At 38.7% G+C, this 19141-nt stretch overlaps 1 protein-coding gene across 1 annotated transcript in view; it reads right to left on the bottom strand.

The window, feature by feature from the left end:
- LOC140712050 (uncharacterized) overlaps positions 1–19141 on the bottom strand; it is a 234225-nt gene that overhangs the window by 40270 nt on the left and 174814 nt on the right. The window lies entirely within an intron of this gene.

Below are 19141 nucleotides of genomic sequence, written 5' to 3'. Positions count from 1 at the left end.
CCAATTAGTCTTGAATAATATGAATTTGAATTGAACGTAATCAGTTCGATCACATAAATTGCCACACACAACACTTATCAGAATGGAAGAGCGAACAGTGGAATCAGACAGTGGAAATATATATATATATATATATATATATATTCACTGGAATTATTCTGGGGAAGAGAATTTTTTGAAAGAAATATCTTGATAAGCTACTTCAAGGGCAAAGTTAACCCCATCCACCACCTAATAACCAAGGACATGATCTCGTTAAAAAGCATCACTTCTAAATGAATTCTAAGAGGCTGGGTTTGTAGGCTGAATGGCACTTTGGTTGCTGAGCACTGAGATGGTTTTGGTCAGCAAGTTGAAGACAGATGGTGAATAGAGCAGAATGGCTTTTCATCATACAGAAAGAGAAGAGCAATGGGCCTGTGGGCAGAATGGCTAAATATCTAGGAGGAAATAGACCTGAGTATATTGGGGTATATCATTTTATTTTTATTTTATTTTATTTGTTTGCATTCCAATGCTTCTCTGTCTACTTATTTCATTTTATTTTTTAATTGACACATAATAATTATACCTATTTATGGGATACATAGTGATGTTTCCATATATATAATGGATAGTGATCAAATTAGGGTAATTAGCATATTCATCATCTCAAACATTTATCATTTATTTGTGTTGGAAACATTCAATATTCTCCTTCTAGCTATTTGAAACTATATTATTGTTAACTATAGTATATTGTTATAGTAATATATTATTAATATATTACTATTAGATATTAACTATATAGCATATATTATTGTCAACTACAGTAATATGTTATTGTTAACTATAGAAATCCTACAGTGCTATAGAATCGTAGAACTTTATTTCTAAGATCTACTGTATGTTTAGAATGTTTTAGGAAAGTGCCAAACAGCCAAGTTTTGGAAATAGAACGCCCCTAGTCCTATAAGGCCTGACAAGAAACATAGACCTTTTACAAAAGCACTGGGTGGGGGGTGGGGGTCATTCATAGTCTCTGAAGTGGAGTCTTCTTATATAGCGGCCTAGATTGGGGTGAGAATAAATCAAGCAGTTCTGCTTGGATGTCTGCAAGATTTGGGATTTTGCCAGATAGAAGAAATGGAGCGGGAAGTTTAGCATACAGAGAAAAGAATGGCTGGGGTGATGGACCTTAGAATCCTAAGGGGATATGAAGGAAAGCATTAAGACGAGGGGCCATTAAATTGTATAAATGTGAAGGAAACAATAGATTGAAATTTCAAATTAGATCAAAAAAGAGTGAACTGAGAACAATATTGAAAGTGAACTAGAAGGACGATCTTTAACTTCTTTTTAATTTCACATTTTTGAAACTCTTCCTTCTTCAACCTCCCTTCACCCAAAATAGTTTGTGCATTATACCAAGTCCATGGTAGGTATTTAAAGTAGGCAAATAGCTTTTGTTTGGATTACGTTCTAAGTTGTTGTTTTCCCTAACTGAGGTAGAGACCTAAAATTTTCCTCTTCTTTGTCTTAATTTTGTAGTGGCCAGTCTCCTGCAAACGCATATGCTTCTGGAATGGTTTTAAAGCAAGAGTATTACTATACGATGTGATTTAGATCCTTGTAGTCTATGCCATACAGGGGGCAAGATTTCTGTTCATAGTGAAATACAAAAGTATGAGCAATTAACTCCGAATTCCTCAAAAGAATGGGGAAAATATCCCTCTAGATTTTTTTTTCCTTTTTACTAATGACCTGTTATTTTATACATGATGTATGAAAAAAGGAAAGCAATAGCGAAAAATAAGTGAGAAAAATACTTCAGCATGCTGCCTGTATTGCTCTTAAGGCACCTGTGGGAGCAAACATTAAACAACGAGTTAATGGCTTATTCAGTGGACCCTAGAGTGTCTCATGCAAAATGTCATTTTAATTATTTATGTGGGGAAAAGAATTTTCATCATATGCTTGAGCTTTTTTTTTTTAACTTTCAATTCATTTTTAGAAAAAAGGAAACTGGGTGTATATAGAGTGTTTTGCCTTAGGAATACAAAGTGCTTTGAAAACATTACTGTAGGTTTTCTGTAGAGTGAGATTAGATGCCTATTTTTATACTCATGCACTAGGTAGAAGAGTGACTTGGACAAAGTTTGCCAAGTTACCGACAGAATTCAGAATTAAACCGAACACTCTGAATTCTAAAACAATGCAGTATCAAAAAGGATAAATACTCCAAGACAGAGAGACTCATTCAAAGGAAAGTGGCACAGGATTTTTGGCATGAAAATACCTGTGTTATCAGATGTATTTTAAACAGCTTTTGCAAAACAGAATTCAAGACAGGTCAAACTGTTAATCTGTCCTATCCTTAAATAAGTGAATTTTTAAGGGCATGTAGGCTATCCTGCGGATGACCCAACTGGTTTGAGTAAAACATGTAATGCTGAACCAATACCTAAAGACAAGTCTGCCTTCTTTGTTTTTCTCAGAAATTAAGTTTAACGATCTCAGTACAAGGAAGCAATATTCTTTCAGGTAAGAACACGTGTTATTGTTGTTTATTTGTTGTTAGTTTTCATTATTTTGAGACTAAGATTATTTTTCTAGTTGTGTAATTGCAACCTTAATAAAATAAAAGATTGATGCCTTTGATATTTTTCTTCCAAATAAATAGATACAAAAAAAAAAAGAAACACTTGTAACCTGAGTCTGGGTTCAGCATTCTCTCAGCTCTTCATGGGGGTCTTCATAACATCCAAAATAAAACTTTATCAAAACTTATCAAACAAAACTTTATTTTTACATCAAAATAAAACCTCACATTATCCGGCAATGGCATCCTCATGCCTTCATTTAACTGTTATCTATCGATACCTGGTCCTTTCTTTCTGATTTTTGAAGTATTTTTATCGCAGTATTTTAGCTCAACAGGAAATGTTTATGGGTCTACTACATGGACTATTTCTCCAATCTTCCAGACTCTAATCTCTCAGCCTTCCAGCCCCAGATCCTACCATATTCAGATAAATTCTAATTCCTACATTAAATCCTATACGTAGATTCCTAGATAAAATCTCTTATTTCTCTAATACTTGTAGTGAACTTTTTCTGAGTAAACACAAACTGATGCAGACAATTTCACAGAGACAGTGAAAGCTGGACCGCATTTTAAAAACTAAGTAAGAGTTTATCCAACATACACACTATGGAAGTCATTCCTGTAAAAGGAAAGAGCATGTGCACTGGAGGAATTTGAATCCTTTAAATTCTTGAGAGAACAGAAAGAATTTGTGTCTAGATGCTCCCAGAATTGCCCTGTCTCAATCCACTAACGCAGATGATGCATTTTCCTCTTTAGTTTAATCTCTTTACGCAAATTCCAAGAAGTGGCTTAGATTTGGGATCAAAGGTGGAAAGGAAGATGGCAGCATGGGACTTGAAACAGCCCTCACTCACCACCACATAGAGATGGCTCTTCTGAGAATAAATCCAGGCAAGGTAAGCAGAGCCAGGAAGGGAGAGGGCATCAAGCTCTAGTGGCACCATGAAGCCTTAGATCCAGCCATAACTGACATTAGTTCACCTCTTGAATTTCTCAGTTATGTGAAGAAAATGAAAAAGAGTAAAACATGTCTCTATAAAACACTTTAACGTGAGTTTATATTCAAAAACAAGGGCCCTCGAAAACAAGAGTCTTGGTTAATATTACAGTGTTTGAAAAATGTAAGCATTTGAGTTACTTTGAAATCACTCCTTGTTTGGCATACCAATTCTGCAATCCCTACAGACTCTATGAGAATAGTGTTTTATACATGCAATTGATTTTCCAACAAATATTTACTGAACACCAAATAGTGCCAGGCCCTATACTGGACATTGGTCCTTCAAAAAGACAGGCAAAGAAGCTCATCCTCAAGGAGCTTAAATTCTACTGGGTATAGATATAAATGTAGGTTCTAACAGGTTTGTTTTTCCACAATCCCAGGTGACCGAACTGAGAACGACTCGCCAGTTTGTAATGTCTAAGTGACAACTGCTTGTCAGCTCCTGCAAGGTTTACCACTTACTTGCCTCTCCCTGGTTCATTTCTCCTTAAGCAATGCCCATAACCCATATGGGTTAGGCTGATAAATGGCCCTCATCAGAGGCTGTGATACAAAAAGAAAAGCAGATTCCCTTTTTGGTGATATCTGCAAGTACGGATTGGGACCGAAATCCAATTATATGGTGACTAGTAGGAAATGTACTAGGAGAAATTTACATGATAGTAGGAAATGAAGGCATAAGGATACCATTGCCAGATGTTGTGAGGTTTTCTTTGGTGAAGTTTTATTTGGGAGGGTTGCAACTCCCATGAAGAGCTGGGAGAATGCTGAACCCAGACTAAGGTTACAAGTATTTGGTTTTGTTGTTTTTTTGTATCTATTCATTTGGAAGAAAAATATCACAGGCATCAAACTTTTATTTTTATTAAGGTTGCAATTACACATCTAGAAAAATAATCTCAATCTCAGTCTCAAAATAATGAAAAGTAACAAACAAATAAACAAATAAATGTCCCTTCCTAATTAATGCATATATTCTTTCCCTTTTGTTTCCTGCCACTTCACCTGTTGTTCTGGACCACCCACCTCCAGCTGGTGAGTCTGCTTGCCTTCCTGGAGTCCTCAATGGTACCAGTATTAATAAACCACTTTCATCTCACATGCTTGCTGTTGGCCATGTCATTAGCTCATCCCCTGGTAACTTCCTGGAGAATCACAGTGAATTTGGCGATTGAAGCAGGTCTCTCTAAAGTTGACAGAAATACTGATTTGTTATTTCATATAGTTGCTCATATCCCAAACCTCTTCCTTCATGCTTCCCATCCATACCTTTAGTTAATGACTTTACTCACACTCACATAGAAAAATGGAGCCACCGTAAGGTGACATTTAACAGTCTCACCACCACATCTACTACCTACTCCAATCTGCAACTGCATAACCTACTCTTCCACCTGTTAACTTACATGAATTTACCATGGTCTGATCCAAAACCAACTTCTCAATTTGTCCTGAATCTCCTGCCCTCTTGGTATGCTCACAGACACTGCAGAAAATTATTATTTCTTTGTTTTCTGTGTTAGTCAGGCGTCTCCAGAGAAACAGAACCAAAAAGATAGGTATAAATATATGAGGAAGTTTATTATGGGAATTGGCTCACAAGATTATGAGGGCCAAGAGGTTTCATGATATGCTGTTTGCAAGCTGGAAACCCAGAAAAGTTGGTGTTGTGATTCAGTCTGAGTATAAAGTTCTGAAAATCAGAGAATCCATGCTGGGAGTGGGAGGGACTTGTGTAAGTTCCAAAGTCTGAAGGCCCAAGAACCAGGAGCTCCAAAGTCTAAGCACAAAATTAGATAAATATCTCAACTAAAGGAGAGAGGGACATTTTGCCTTTCTTCCACACTTTTGTTCTATCTGGGTCCATAAGAGGTGGGATAATGCCTGCCCACAATGATGAGGTCAGATCTTCTTTACTCGGTCTTTTTTTTTTTTAGCCCAGGCTGGAGTGCAGGGGTGCAATCTCGATCTCAGCTCACTGCAAGCTCTGCCCCCCGGGTTCACACCATTCTCTTGCCTCAGCCTCCCAAGTAGCTGGGACTACAGGCACCCGCCACCATGTCCGGCTAATTTTTTGTATTTTTAGAAGAGACGGGGTTTCACCGTGGTCTCGTCCTCCTGACCTCGTGATCCACCCGCCTCGGCCTCCCAAAGTGCTGGGATTACAAACGTGAACCACCAGGCCCGGCCTACTCGGTCTTCTTAATATTCAAAAGGTAATGTCCTCTTACAGCACCCTCAATGACAGACATACCCAGAAGTAACCTCTTACCAGCTACCTGGATATACCTTAACTCAGTCGAGTTGACACAGAAAATTAATCATCACACTTTCTTGTATCATTACTTTTAACTCCTGAATGGCTTATTCTCATGACGTGCAAATATGCAGTTTATGTCTTTCATTAAGAAAAATAATTCCTTCTCTATTTTACCTGCAAGGCAACCCAAGAAGCTCAGCGAAGTGGGAGGGAAAGAAAGGACATGTGTTTGTTTTAGTCCATGTGAAAATCTAGTGTTTAAGGGAAAATGAGTTTTCATTATGCCAGTGCTGCTACCGAGTCAGATAAGATGATTACATCTCCTACCAACAAGGATGGCACCAACATGAAGTCATGAGTGAGTCCTAGGAGCAATTCTGATGGAGAAGTGAGGGGGAAAAATTGATAAAAGCATTATTTATAAAATATTGGGAGAAGACTTAGACATAGGAAGTTAACTATTACAAGGAATAAAGAAATGGCATGGTATGGAAAGTAAAGTAGCAACATTAATTGGTTTTAGATGGTATCACAGAAAGTCCATCCACAGCAGAAAAGCGGAGTCTGCAAGTATGGGAGACAAAGAGTGAGCAGTGCTAGTCTGTGGAAGATCTCCCTTGATTGCTTCAATTTTTCAGTGAGATAGAAACCAAACTGAGAGTGGGGAAGAAGGAGGAGACATTGGGGTATGAAAATAAAAGGTTTGAAATGGTCTCCTCATGAACAGACACTTCTCAAAAGAAGACATACATGTGGCCAACAAGCATATGAATTAAAGCCCCACATCACTGATCATTAGAGAAATACAAATCAAATCACAATGAGATGCCATCTCACACCAGTCAGAATGGCTACTACTAAAAAGTCAAAAAATAGTCCAGGTGCGGTGGCTTACGCCTGTAATCCCAGCACTTTGAGAGGCAGAGGCAGGCAGACCACTTGAGGCCAGGAGTTCCAGACCAGCCCAGTCAACATTGCAAAATCCCATCTCTACTAAAAATACAAAAAATTCACTGGACATGGTGGTGAATGCCTGTAATCCCAGCTATTCAGTAGGCTGAGACATGAGAATTGCTTGAACCCAGGAGATGGAGGTTGCAGTGAGCCAAGATCATGCCACTGTACTCCAGCCTATATGACAGAGTGAAACACTATCTTAAAAAAATAATAAAATAAAAAGGCAAGAAATAGTAGATGCTGGGGAGGAAAGCAGTATGGTGATTCCTCAAAGAGCTAAAAGCAGAACTGCTGCTCCACCCAGCAATCCCATTACTGGGTATATACCTGGAGGAATATAAATCATTCTACCATAAAGACACATGCATGCAAATGTTCATTGCAGTACCAGTCACAATAGCAAAGACATGGAATCAACCCTAATGTCTGTCAATGACAGATTGGATAAAGAAAATGTGGTACATATATACCACGGAATACTATGCAGCCATAAAAAAAGAAGTAGATCCATTATACCCACACAAAAACATGAAATAGCTTGTTCTAATAAACATTAAAATTATTTTAAGAAAGAAGTAAGTTATTTCTTTTTTGAGAACATGAATGACACTGGAGGCTATTAACCTTAGCAAACTAACACAAGAACAGAACACCAAATACCACATGTTCTCGCTTGTAAGTGGGAACTCAATGATGAGAACTCATGAACACAAATAAGGGAACAACAGACACTGGGATCTACCTGAGGGTGGAGGGTGGGAGAAGGGAGAGAAGCAGAAAAGATAACTGTTTGTATTGGGTGTAATACCTGAGTGATGAAATAATCTGTACAACAAACCCCCATGACATGAGTTCACCTATGTAACAAAGCTTCACATGTACCTCTGAACCTAAAAGTTTAAAAACAAACAAAATAAAATAAATTTGGAAATAATCTCCTTTGGAGAATAGCCTGTGGATATATACAGTGTGATTCCAAGCAGTCCACTTGAGATTCACTGTCATGACTTGAAGCTGACATCATAGAATTAGGTAGAAAACTGAATTTAACCAGATTGTAGGTTTTCCAAGCTAGTGCAAGCAAGAATGTGGAAAACAACGTTGAAAATATATGCAAAGGAATTGTAAGAGTGATTGATTATGAGCTTCATTCTGAGTAAGGAGGGCAGTGAGGACATAATCAAATCAGGTAAGGGCCAATTAAATAACACCAATGGAGTAAGGGATTAGAGTGGCACTGGAAGATTTCTGGACTAAGAGTGAGCTATCATTATAGGAAGTAAAGTAAGAATAGTATACATGAAATGTTGACTTGTATAGGGGTGCTAATTATTGACCAGGTCCAGTACCACTCTTGGAAGTACATGTCTCAGATAGAGTGAAGGACAAGTGAGATGAATTCAAGTCGTGTTATATGGTCTCTCTAATTCATATTATTGAGAATCTCGGTTATTTGGAAGATTAAAGTCAGCAGTTCTATAGCATATTATCCAAGGCCCTTTATGGGTTAATCCTCTACTTGTCCTAGTTTGAATTCCTACTACTCTTTGTTATGCACTCTACACTTCAGAAATTTCAAGTTACCTCGGTGTCTCTGAATATTACTTTTATTTTCACTGGCTACATCTCACTATATTAATATTGTTCCCTCTGCCTGGAATGCTTTTTTCCTTCCTTGCCTGACTGATAAACTCCATTAAGCTCAATCATCTGTAAATTTTTTCCTGATTATTGTGTGTGTGCGTGTGATAGATAAATATACAGATAATAATAGATGGATAGATAGATAATACACAGTGTGTGTGTTTATCATCTTATCAAACCATGAATTCCTTGAGGAAAGAACCAGATTACTCATGTTTGTACATTTTGTGCCTAATAGAATGACTATGTGCCTGACACATAAAATAAATAAATGAAGAGATGAGCATTAACACAGTTTGTCTTCTTGATAAAATGTTCATACTCCAGTACCTAACTCATTTTACACCTTAACTTACAGATATTTCCATATGAAATCAAAGTCTTCTAGGTTGATTGAAAAGGGCACCTGCTGTTATTGATATAAAGAGGAAAAATAAGTTGAACTTTTTTTTTCCTGTTTCTCCATCACCCAGATATCTTTAGATTGACATAACCTAGAATACCAAATGGTTGTATAGCTCCCCTCTTACATACGCTAAGCCACACATTTACAAATCGTCCTTATAATATATGTGGGAACATCCTGTTACTGAAGTCTACACATGAGACAGTTATTTTCTTCTAATAGGAAGGGTCCCATTGAATAATATTATTAGAATTTTCAAATGGAAAAATAATATTGTTAACTGAATATTGTAACTTAATAAAAACGATTCTGTGAATGCAGGAAGATATCTAATAACTTCTAAACGCAGCAACGAATGCACATTTTGACTTACTGCAAAGGGAGTGTGGCTTGTAAGAACCACCACTCTAACCAGGAACCTTAAAGAGAAAAATAACTAAAAGAATCTGATTCAGGGCGTGTGAATCAGAGTAATCATGCTGTGTAATACAACGGAAGTCTCTCCAAGACACCAGAGGCACATCTAAGGAAGAAGCGTATAGCAAAATAATTATTTTGTGGTTCAGCCCTTTTCTCTTCCTCAAGTGTTAGATAAGGTGCTTGGTGTGCTGTCTTATCTGTTCTATTGGTCCTTCTCACAAGTTACTCAAGTGACTTTATTTGACCAGGACATTCACAAATTGCCAGGAGAACCCAGGCTTTTTGATCCACAGCAGCTATTGCTTCTCTCTTTATGGATTACAAATGTAACACTGTTTCACACTGGGTCTTCTTGAGGGGACCACAAAAGGATTACAAGCTTGATTCCCTTGCAAGAAACAGCTAGCCTAGGAGATGGCAGCTCCAAAGAAAATGGTAAAATCCCATCCATTCATTCTGGTGGGGAGACGGGATTGTTCCCTTCACCTTGACCGACTTCGTAGGCAGGAATGGGAGTGGCTCGTTTCACTCAGCCTCCAGTCCATGGACAGCTAAGCGTTAACAGCTCAGCGAAGGGTCAGAGTGACAGTCAGTTGCACCTACACTTTTTGACACCCGAGTTCCTGTTTGGTGTCTGGAAAGAATGAGGTCACACAAACTATTTAAAGGGTAGTGTATGTAGCAGATTTTATTGGATGTTAAAAGTGGCTCTCAGAAGGATGGGGAATTGGAAAGGGGATGGTGCAGAAAGGTGATCCTTCCCTGAAGCCGCACCGTCTGAAGTTAACCAAGTCTATCCGTAGTCTCCGATGCTCAGCAGCATGTATCCCCACCGTTTAGCAGCTTGCATCCCCAGTGCTCAGCAGCTTGCCTCCCCAACCACTTGCATCAGCTGCTTCTGTTGCTCTTTTTTGTTATTGTTCCTTCTTCCAACTGGTCTGGTTTTTAATTAATATTAATATTCAAATCAGTAAATTTGAATATTAATCTGAGAAAAATCACTCACAATTTAGCACAAAATAAAAACAGCCGTGGAATATATTAAAGTACAACAAGTAAGTTAAAATAGGAAACAGAATGTATGGCTAATATAAAGTTTTTAAACTGAAAAAAAATATCCGTCTTCCAACTGGTTTGGTTTTTAAGGGCACAGGATAGGGGGCGGAACAGACCAAAAAGGTAATCATTTGGAAGGAAAAATGGGATCAGCAGTTTTCACCTAGCGCCAGCGTTCCAGGCTTGAGGGTGCGGTTTAGCCAGGAGCTGTCCCTCGTGATTTTCTTTATGGTTTTCTGTTCAGTTGTTTATTGACAGATATCACACACATACACTCATCACTATTTGTATGCATTTCTAAAGGTTTTATTCTGGGACATTTTTCAAGGGCTCACTCAAGGCTTTTATTTACAAGGATTATCTTGGAGAATGTTCCTTACCTAGAAAAAACATATAATTCTTAGATTTTGTAGTACAAAATATCCCATAAAAAATAAAATTTTTAAAATCCACAGATAACTAGGTAAATATTAACCAAAAGAAGAAAAATAGTAAAACAGAGGGCTTTAAAGGTAATAATCGGTAAGGCAAACTACTTTCAAAGGATTTAATTTTTAGATTAATGGCAGACTACTGAAGAGCTAAAATAAAACATAAAGACAATGAATGTACTGAGAAAGAAAAGTTCAGTTCTCTATCTATACCCAGCTAAGCAAAAGGGCTGTAATTTCAAACTAAAAGACTGGTGTTTATCCATAAAATAATTATGGCCCGGTGTGGTGGCTCATGCTTGTAATCCTAGCACTTTGGTAGGCTGAGGCAGGCAGACCTCTTGAGCTCAGGAGTTTGAGATCAGCCTGGGCGACATGACAAAACCCCTTCTCTACAAAAATACAAAAATTAGACAGATGTGGTGGTGCATGCCTGTTGTCCCAGCTATTTGAGAGGCTGAGGTGAGAGGATTACTTGAGCCCAGGTCGAGGCTGCAGTGAGCCAAGATTTTGCCACTGCACTCCAACCAGGGTGACAGAAAGATCTAGTCTCAAAAAAAAAAAAAAAAAAAAAAATTATTATTTGTAATAAAGGATATATTTCAGGTATAAGGAATCTGAACCTTACAAAGAATGTCTGAAATACAGAAAGGAATGGTGAGCAAAGAAATTATTGAAGTTATAGATAAGACTTTAAAAAGTATTAAATATATAATAGCAGCAGTATAAACAAAAATTATTATTAATGGGATTTTTATAAACATAGAGAAAGACAAATTCAATTATATCAATTACCTGTGAGACAAGCAAGACGTTTTCAGAGGTAATGCAGTTAAAACTCTTTTAATAGAGGGAGTGTAGACATATACATTAATGTTAGACATTTTTAAGGCAAATAGACATGCATGCAAAAATTTTATGGTTAACGTCTAAAAGAAAAATAGAAAATACAATTTCTAAAGAAGTAAGCTTTTTTTGGTATTTTGTATTCCAATACCAAATAGGGAAGAAAATGAAAAAAGAAAAGAAAAGAAAAGAAACAGAGAAAACAGTTGGGTGGATGCAAATCAAAATTAAATACTAAAAATAAATGCAAACATACTAGCATTTACAATGAATATAAATACACAAATTGGATTAAATTTAAAAACAGAGATTGAGTGCATTTTTTAGATTAGTAATACGAAATAATATATGCCAGCTAAATATTAACTAAATGAAATCTGGTATGGAGATATTAATCAGACCTAATACATTGTAGTACAGAATCATGAAGAGGAAGAAATATAGTTATTATGCAATGATAACTTTTTTCTCAATCAGCAGGTAGATACTATAACCTCAAAATACATAAGAAAAATATGAAAGAATTACAAGGTAAACAGAAAATTCAACATCATAGTTGAAAGGATATTTTATGACATTTCTTTCTATAATTCTTTTAAAAATTATGAAATATTTGAACATAAATAACTGAAGAGATAATTATATATATACAAATATATATAAAGCAAACAATTAGATAATTTCTTTTCAAAAATATATAGAAACATTTGGAAGTTAAGCAGCATACCTGTAAATAATTATGGGCCGAAGAACAAATCATAAGAAGGAACATTAGAAAATATTTTGAAATATAGAAACACACTGCCAAACCTGTAAAATGCAGCTAAATCATGACTTAAAGGGAAATTTATAGTCTTAAGTGCTTTATTTTAGAAAACAAGAAAGACCAAAGTCAAAAGACACACGCACATATCTAGAAATGAAAGAACAAATTAATTCTAAAATAGGTAGAGGAAGGAAACAACAAGAGCAGAAATCAATGAAATAGAAAATGGACAAACAATAGAAAAAAATCGATGAAACAATTACAGCTTTACTATTTAGAAAGATCAGCAAACCTGATAAGCCTTAGCCAGGACAACCAAGGAAAAAAAAAAAAAAAGAGAGAGAGAGAAAAAAAACAAATGACCACTATCAAGATAATACAGTACTAGCATAAGGATAGACAATATAGGTCAATGGAACAGGACAGGGCGTTCAAATATAGACCCTCACATAAAGCATCATTGACTTTCAACAATGCTGCTAAGAGAATTTAATAGGAAAAGGGTAGCTTTTTCAGTGACTGCTGCTGGAACAACTGAAGAATATTTTTTAGTTAAACCTTAATTGAATCTCACCATACCTAAGAATTAATTTTAAATGAATCATAGACAAATATAAAAGCCAAAATCATAAAATGTCTTCTAAAAGGGAAAAACTCATTGCAACTTTGGGTCAGGCAATCATGTCTTATAAAGTACAAAGAGCACCAACCAGAAAAGGAAAATAGTAATAAATTTCACTTCATTAACTTTTAAACTTCTACTTTTCAAACTATGCCCTTTAGTAAGTGAAAAACAAGACACATACTAGAAAAGATATGTATTTGAGCAAGGTCTTGAACCAAGCATATAATAAGAATTCTTACAGCTCAATAATAGGAAGACAAGCAATCCAATTAAAAACGGGCAAAGGATTTATACAAAGACTTCACCAAAGAAGCTATACAAATAACAAATCAGCACATGAAAAGACACACATCTTTCTTTATTCAATAAATGCAATTAAAACCACATTTGAGTACCACTACACACCCACTTGAATGGCTAAAAATAAAAAGATGTGAGGAAACTGGAATTCTTATATTTTGAGTGTGGGTATGTAAAAGTGTTTCTCTGTTGGAGAAACACTTTGGCAATTTCCTGTAAGTTTAAACATACCCTTGAATAAGATCTTGCTATTCCATTTCTTGGTGTTACCCGAGAGAAGTGAAAACATTTGTATACAAAAAAAGACATGTATACAAATTTTCATAGCAGCTTTACTCATAACAGCCCAGAACTAAAAACATCCCAAGTGACCATAAACTGAAGAATGGATAAAAATTGTGTATGTGCATATAGTAGAATGCTACTTGGGAATAAAAGTAACAAACTACTGATGCATACAACATGAATGAACAAAACCAATATGCTGAGCTAAAGGGAAGGGTGGAGGCCGAGTGCGGTGGCTCACGCCTGTAATCCCAGTACTTTGGGAGGTCAAGGTGGGTGGCCCACCTAAGATCAGGAGTTCGAGACCAGCCTGGCCAACGTGGTGAAACCCCTTCTCTACTAAAAATACAAAAATTAGCCAGGCATGGTGGCAGGTGCCTGTAATCCCAGGTACTCAGGAGGCCGAGGTAGAAGAATCGCTTGAACCTGGGAGGCAGAGGTTGTTGTGAGCGGAGATCACGCCACTGCACTCCCGCCTGGGCAACAGAGCAAGACGATCCAGGTACTCAGGAGGCCGAGGCACAAGAATCGCTTGAACCCAGGAGGCAGAAGTTGCAGTGAGCGGAGATCGCGCCAGGGCACTCCAGCCTGCGTAACAGAGCAAGACTGTCGACAGAGAGAGAGAGAGAGAGAGAGATTGAGAGAGAGAGAAGGGTGGAAGGTGGGAAGAGGGAGAGGATCAGGAAAAATAACTAACGGATACTAGGCTTAATATGATGAAATAATCTGAATAACAAACCCCATGATACACATTTACCTATGTAACAAACCTGCACATGTACCCCTGAACTTAAAAATAAAAGTTTAAAAAGAAGCCAGATGCAAATGAAAGCATACCATACTCCATTACATGAAGTCCTAGAATAGACAAAATCAAATCCTGACGTTTGAAATGGGGTGGTTCCTGGGGCAGAGTGTTGAGGAGATCACTACAAAATAGCTTGAGGGACCATTTGTGGTAATCGTGGAGACCTGATAAAATAAGTAACCAAGAAGGAGGACGGGCCCGGGTTGAAAAGAACAATTGCTCTAAGAGACAGCGAATCACAGACAACCCGCTACAACAACATCCAACATCCTGTTCCCAAATACGTTGCTCCACACATAGTCCCAGCAGCACCTCCTTCTGCACACAGCTCCTCAGCACCACCTCCAGCCCCTGCCTCTGCCTCTTAGCAGACAGCCCCTTCTCTGCTGTGCTGATTGTTGCACCCTTCAATATGTCTTTGTACTTTCTGTAATAAATCTACTTTTCTTTCTTTCTTTTTTTTTTGAGGCGGAGTCTCGCTCTGTCCCCCAGGCTGGAGTGCAGTGGCGCGATCTCAGCTCACTGCAAGCTCCACCTCCCGGGTTCCAGCCATTCTCCTGCCTCAGCCTCCCGAGTAGCTGGGACTACAGGCGCCCGCCACCACGCCCGGCTAGTTTTTTGTATTTTTAGTAGAGACGGGGTTTCACCGTGTTAGCCAGGATGTTCTCCATCTCCTGACCTAGTGATCCGCCCGTCTCAGCCTCCCAAAGTGCTGGGATTACAGGCGTAAGCCACTGCGCCCGGTCAAATCTACCTTTCTTTACCCACAACTGTCTCAGTAAGTTCTTTTACCCCCTGCAACGCCGGCCCCAGCCAGCCTTGTACTGTCTCCCCTACTCTTCCCGTTTCTTCTCTTCCAGCTGCAATCTCTCAGCGGACAGCGTCCAAGAGGACAGGGGCTACTCCCCAGCGGGCCAGAATGTCCTAGTGGAAAGACATCTGACTGCCACCGCCTGATTGGGTGAGAGTTTAGAGTTTTCCTTTCAGTCCTCCAGTGGACCATCTCTAGTATCCCTCTGGCAACTGATGGCAATGGGCCAGGGCCACTCCCTGGTGTAGCCTGATGGCCATGGGGTGAACAGGTTTGGCTGCCTTCGCCGGAAAGGAGGAAGGTTCTCTCCTCCCCATTCTGGTCAAAAGTCTCCAATCCCCACATGTGATGCATCTGGAGGCGGTGGCTCAAACAGGACAAATCCATACATGTTTTGGGGAACTCAGACCCCATCTTTCTCACTCTAAATTCTCCTATGAAGAGAGCCAGCCACCATGCTCTGGATGTCTTAAGTCAGGTGATCCCAAACAGCAGTGGGACAGTGAGTCTTCCCGCAACCTTTTATCCTCGTACCTGGATTGGTCACTCAACATAATTCATACCTGAACTGACCTGGGCTTGCTCACCCAGTGTCCATTCAGTGTAAGGTTCTAGAACAGAGAGATCCTTTCTAATAGGTGGGATGCCCCTTTGGAAAGTGCATCTTGGAGTCCGTCGGTGGATGTGAGTGGATCCCTTTTCCCTTGACCGGATGGCCTGAGACAAATTGGAGTTCATGTCCACAGCAGCAGTTCTTTCCCAGTCCCAGCATGGGGCAAAACCCTTCCATTCCCTTAGACTTGCTGCAGGGTTGCATTTTAAAGCAACAAGGAGGAAGGGGCCCCGCGTGGGGGAGGACAACTGTTCTGAGAGACAGCTAATCACAGACAACCCACTAGCACAAATCCTATTAAAATTCTAAAACGTAATTGTGATGGTTAATACTGAGTGTCAACTTGATTGGATTGAAGGATGCAAAGTATTGTTCCTGGGTGTGTATGTGAGGGTGTTGCCAGAGGAGATTAACATTTGAGTCAGTGAGTGGTCTGTGAGAGGCAGACCCACCCTCAATCTGGGTGGGCACCATCTAATCAGCTGCCAGCATGGCTAGAATAAAGCAGGCCAAAGTTGAAAGAGCAGACTTGCTGAGTTTTCCAGACTTCATCTTTCTCCCACACTGGATGCTCCCGGCCCTTGAATATCGGAATCCAAGCTCTTCAGCTTTTGGACTCTTGGACCTATACCAGTGATTTGCCAGGGGCTCTCAGGCCTTTAGCCACAGACTGAAGACTGCACTGTCAGATTCTCTACTTTTGAGGTTTTGGGACTCGGACTGGCTTCCTTGCTCCTCAGCTTGCAGATGGTCTATTGTGAGACTTCACTTTGTGATCATGTGAGTCAATACTCCTTAATAAACTCCCCCTCATATGTACATCTAGCCTATTAGTTCTGTCCCTCTAGAGAACCCTGACTAACACAATTACAGTAATGAAAACTTCAAGGTCCAAAAAGAGCCAAGATATTCCTAAAGAAGAATAATAGTGGAGAAAGGGGGGTTGATACTAAGAATTGTATTACAAAATCCTACTAGTAACATAATGTGGAATTTGTGCAAGGATAAATAAGAAGGAGTGGAAAGTGCTCAGAAGCATAGCCATGCATTTTTGGAAACCTGATCTAAGATAGAGTGCTTGCAAATCAGTGGGAAAATGAAGACTTTTTCAATACATTGTTCTGGGACAATTGGTTATTCATGTGGAAAATAAACAGAATGAAATGAAGTCCCTACCTCGAACCATACACAAAAGCAAACTCCAGGTACATTAAAGATACATATGTGAAAACATTTCTGTAAAAGTTTTCAGAATAGAGTATGCAAGATTCTCTTTTGATTTTAAGATGAGAAGGGATTTTTTTATACAGGAGGAAAATGAACAAAACATAATACACAATATGAAGTAATTTCTGTACAACGAAGTTCAGCATACACAAAGTAGGAAAGAAATGACAAGCTGGGCCAGGTGCAGTGGCTCATACCTGTAATCCTAGCACTTTGGGTGGCTGAGATGGGTGGATCACTTGAGTCCACGGGTTCAAGACCAGCCTGGGCAACATGGTCAAACCCCATCTCTACAAAAAATATAAAAATTTGGCAGGCGTGGTGACGCATGCATGTGGTCCCAGCTACTCAGGAGGCTGAAGTGGAAGGATCACCACCTAAGCCCAAAAGATGGAGGTTGCAGTGAGCCAAGATCACGCCACTGTTCTCCAGCCTGGGTGACAGAGTGAGATCCCGTCAAAAAGGAAGAACAAGAAGAAGAAATGACAAACCAAAAGAAGACATTTACAATCTATGTAACCAAAAAAGAATAAGTATTCAACACGTTGAAGGAATTCCTTTGAATTGATAAGAAAAAATGGCCGGGCATGGTGGCTCATGCCTGTAATCCCAGCAATTTGGGAGGCTGAGGCAGGCGGATCATGAGATCAGGAGTTCAAGACCAGCCTGGCCAACATAGTGAAACCCCATCTCTACTAAAAATACAAAATAAATTAGCCAGGCATGGTGGCAGGCCCCTGTAGTCTTAGCTACTTGGGAGGCCGAGGCAGGAGAATTGCCTGAACCCAGGAGGCAGAGGTTGCAGTGAGCCGAGATCGTGCCATAGCACTCCAGCCTGGGAGACACTGCGAGACTCTGTCTCAAAAAAAAAAAAAAAAAAAAAAAAAAAAAGGCAAAAAATGAATAGCCAATTCACAGAAAGCAAAATGTCTATCAAGGATATGGAAAGTTTCCAAAACTCATTAGTAACCATAAAAGTGCTAATTATAAAGTTAAATAAGCTATATAGACCTCTTAGCACAGCCAGCAGCGCATCAGTCTCATAAAATTGAGACACTGTTTTATTATTTTTTTAATTTGCCAATGTTTAAGTTTGACAAGATTTTCAAAATCTTTTTGGTTCAAAATGCTTCATAGGTAGACATTACCAAGTGTTGACAAAAATGTGAGGCAATACGAACTCTTACAAACAGCTTATACAAGTGTAAATTAGTACAACCATTTCAGAGAAATATCTGAATATAGAACTTCACATCCATTTATACACAACATATAAACAAGGAACATACTCAAGAGCATTCACTGAAACAGTGTTGGTAAGAGAAACACATATGAATGAGTCTTCCCTGAAGGAAAGTGAAGCATAGGGACAAGGGTGACACTAATAGGGTCACTCAGATAATAACTGGTGGAACCATAAGTCAAACCCAGAAGTCTGACCCTAGAGTCTCCATCCTTAAACATGCCACTGACCTGTAGTACATTAATAAAATACTCACTAGCCATTAAAAAGAATTATCCAGCTTTGTGTTTACTAATATGAAATGAGCTCCAATGTATACCATTACATAATCAATGCTAATGAATGCAAATAATCTAACAGAATCTACAGATAACACATTACAACTAATAAGTAAATATAGAAAATTTGCTGGTGACAAGGTCAATATATGAAAATTGTTTTCATTTCTATACACCAGCAACAATTACAAAATGAAATTTTAAAAAGATACCAGTTATAAGCACTCAAAAAGTCAAAAACATGGAAGTAAACTTAAAAATATATAATTATTCAAAGAAATTATCAAATATTCCAGGCCTGGTGGCTCATACCTGTAATCCCAGCTACTTGGGAGGCTCAGGCAGGAGGACTGCTGGAGGCCAGAAGTTCAAGCCAGCCTGGGCAACATAGCATGATCCTATCTCTAATAAAAATAAGAAGAAAAAGAAAAAGAAATCCCAGCTACTCGGGAGGCTGAGGTAGGAGGATGGCTTGAGCCCAGGAGTTCAAGGCTATAGTAAGCTATGATCATACCACTGAACTCCAGCCAGGGCAACAGAGCAAGACCCTGTTTCTAAAACAAAGGCAGAAA

The sequence above is a fragment of the Chlorocebus sabaeus genome, chromosome 7, assembly GCF_047675955.1.
Source record: "Chlorocebus sabaeus isolate Y175 chromosome 7, mChlSab1.0.hap1, whole genome shotgun sequence".
In the NCBI taxonomy this organism is placed as follows: Eukaryota; Metazoa; Chordata; class Mammalia; order Primates; family Cercopithecidae; genus Chlorocebus; species Chlorocebus sabaeus.
The sequence above is the reverse complement of the archived record's forward strand: the minus strand, read 5'-3'. Positions and strand labels throughout refer to the sequence as shown.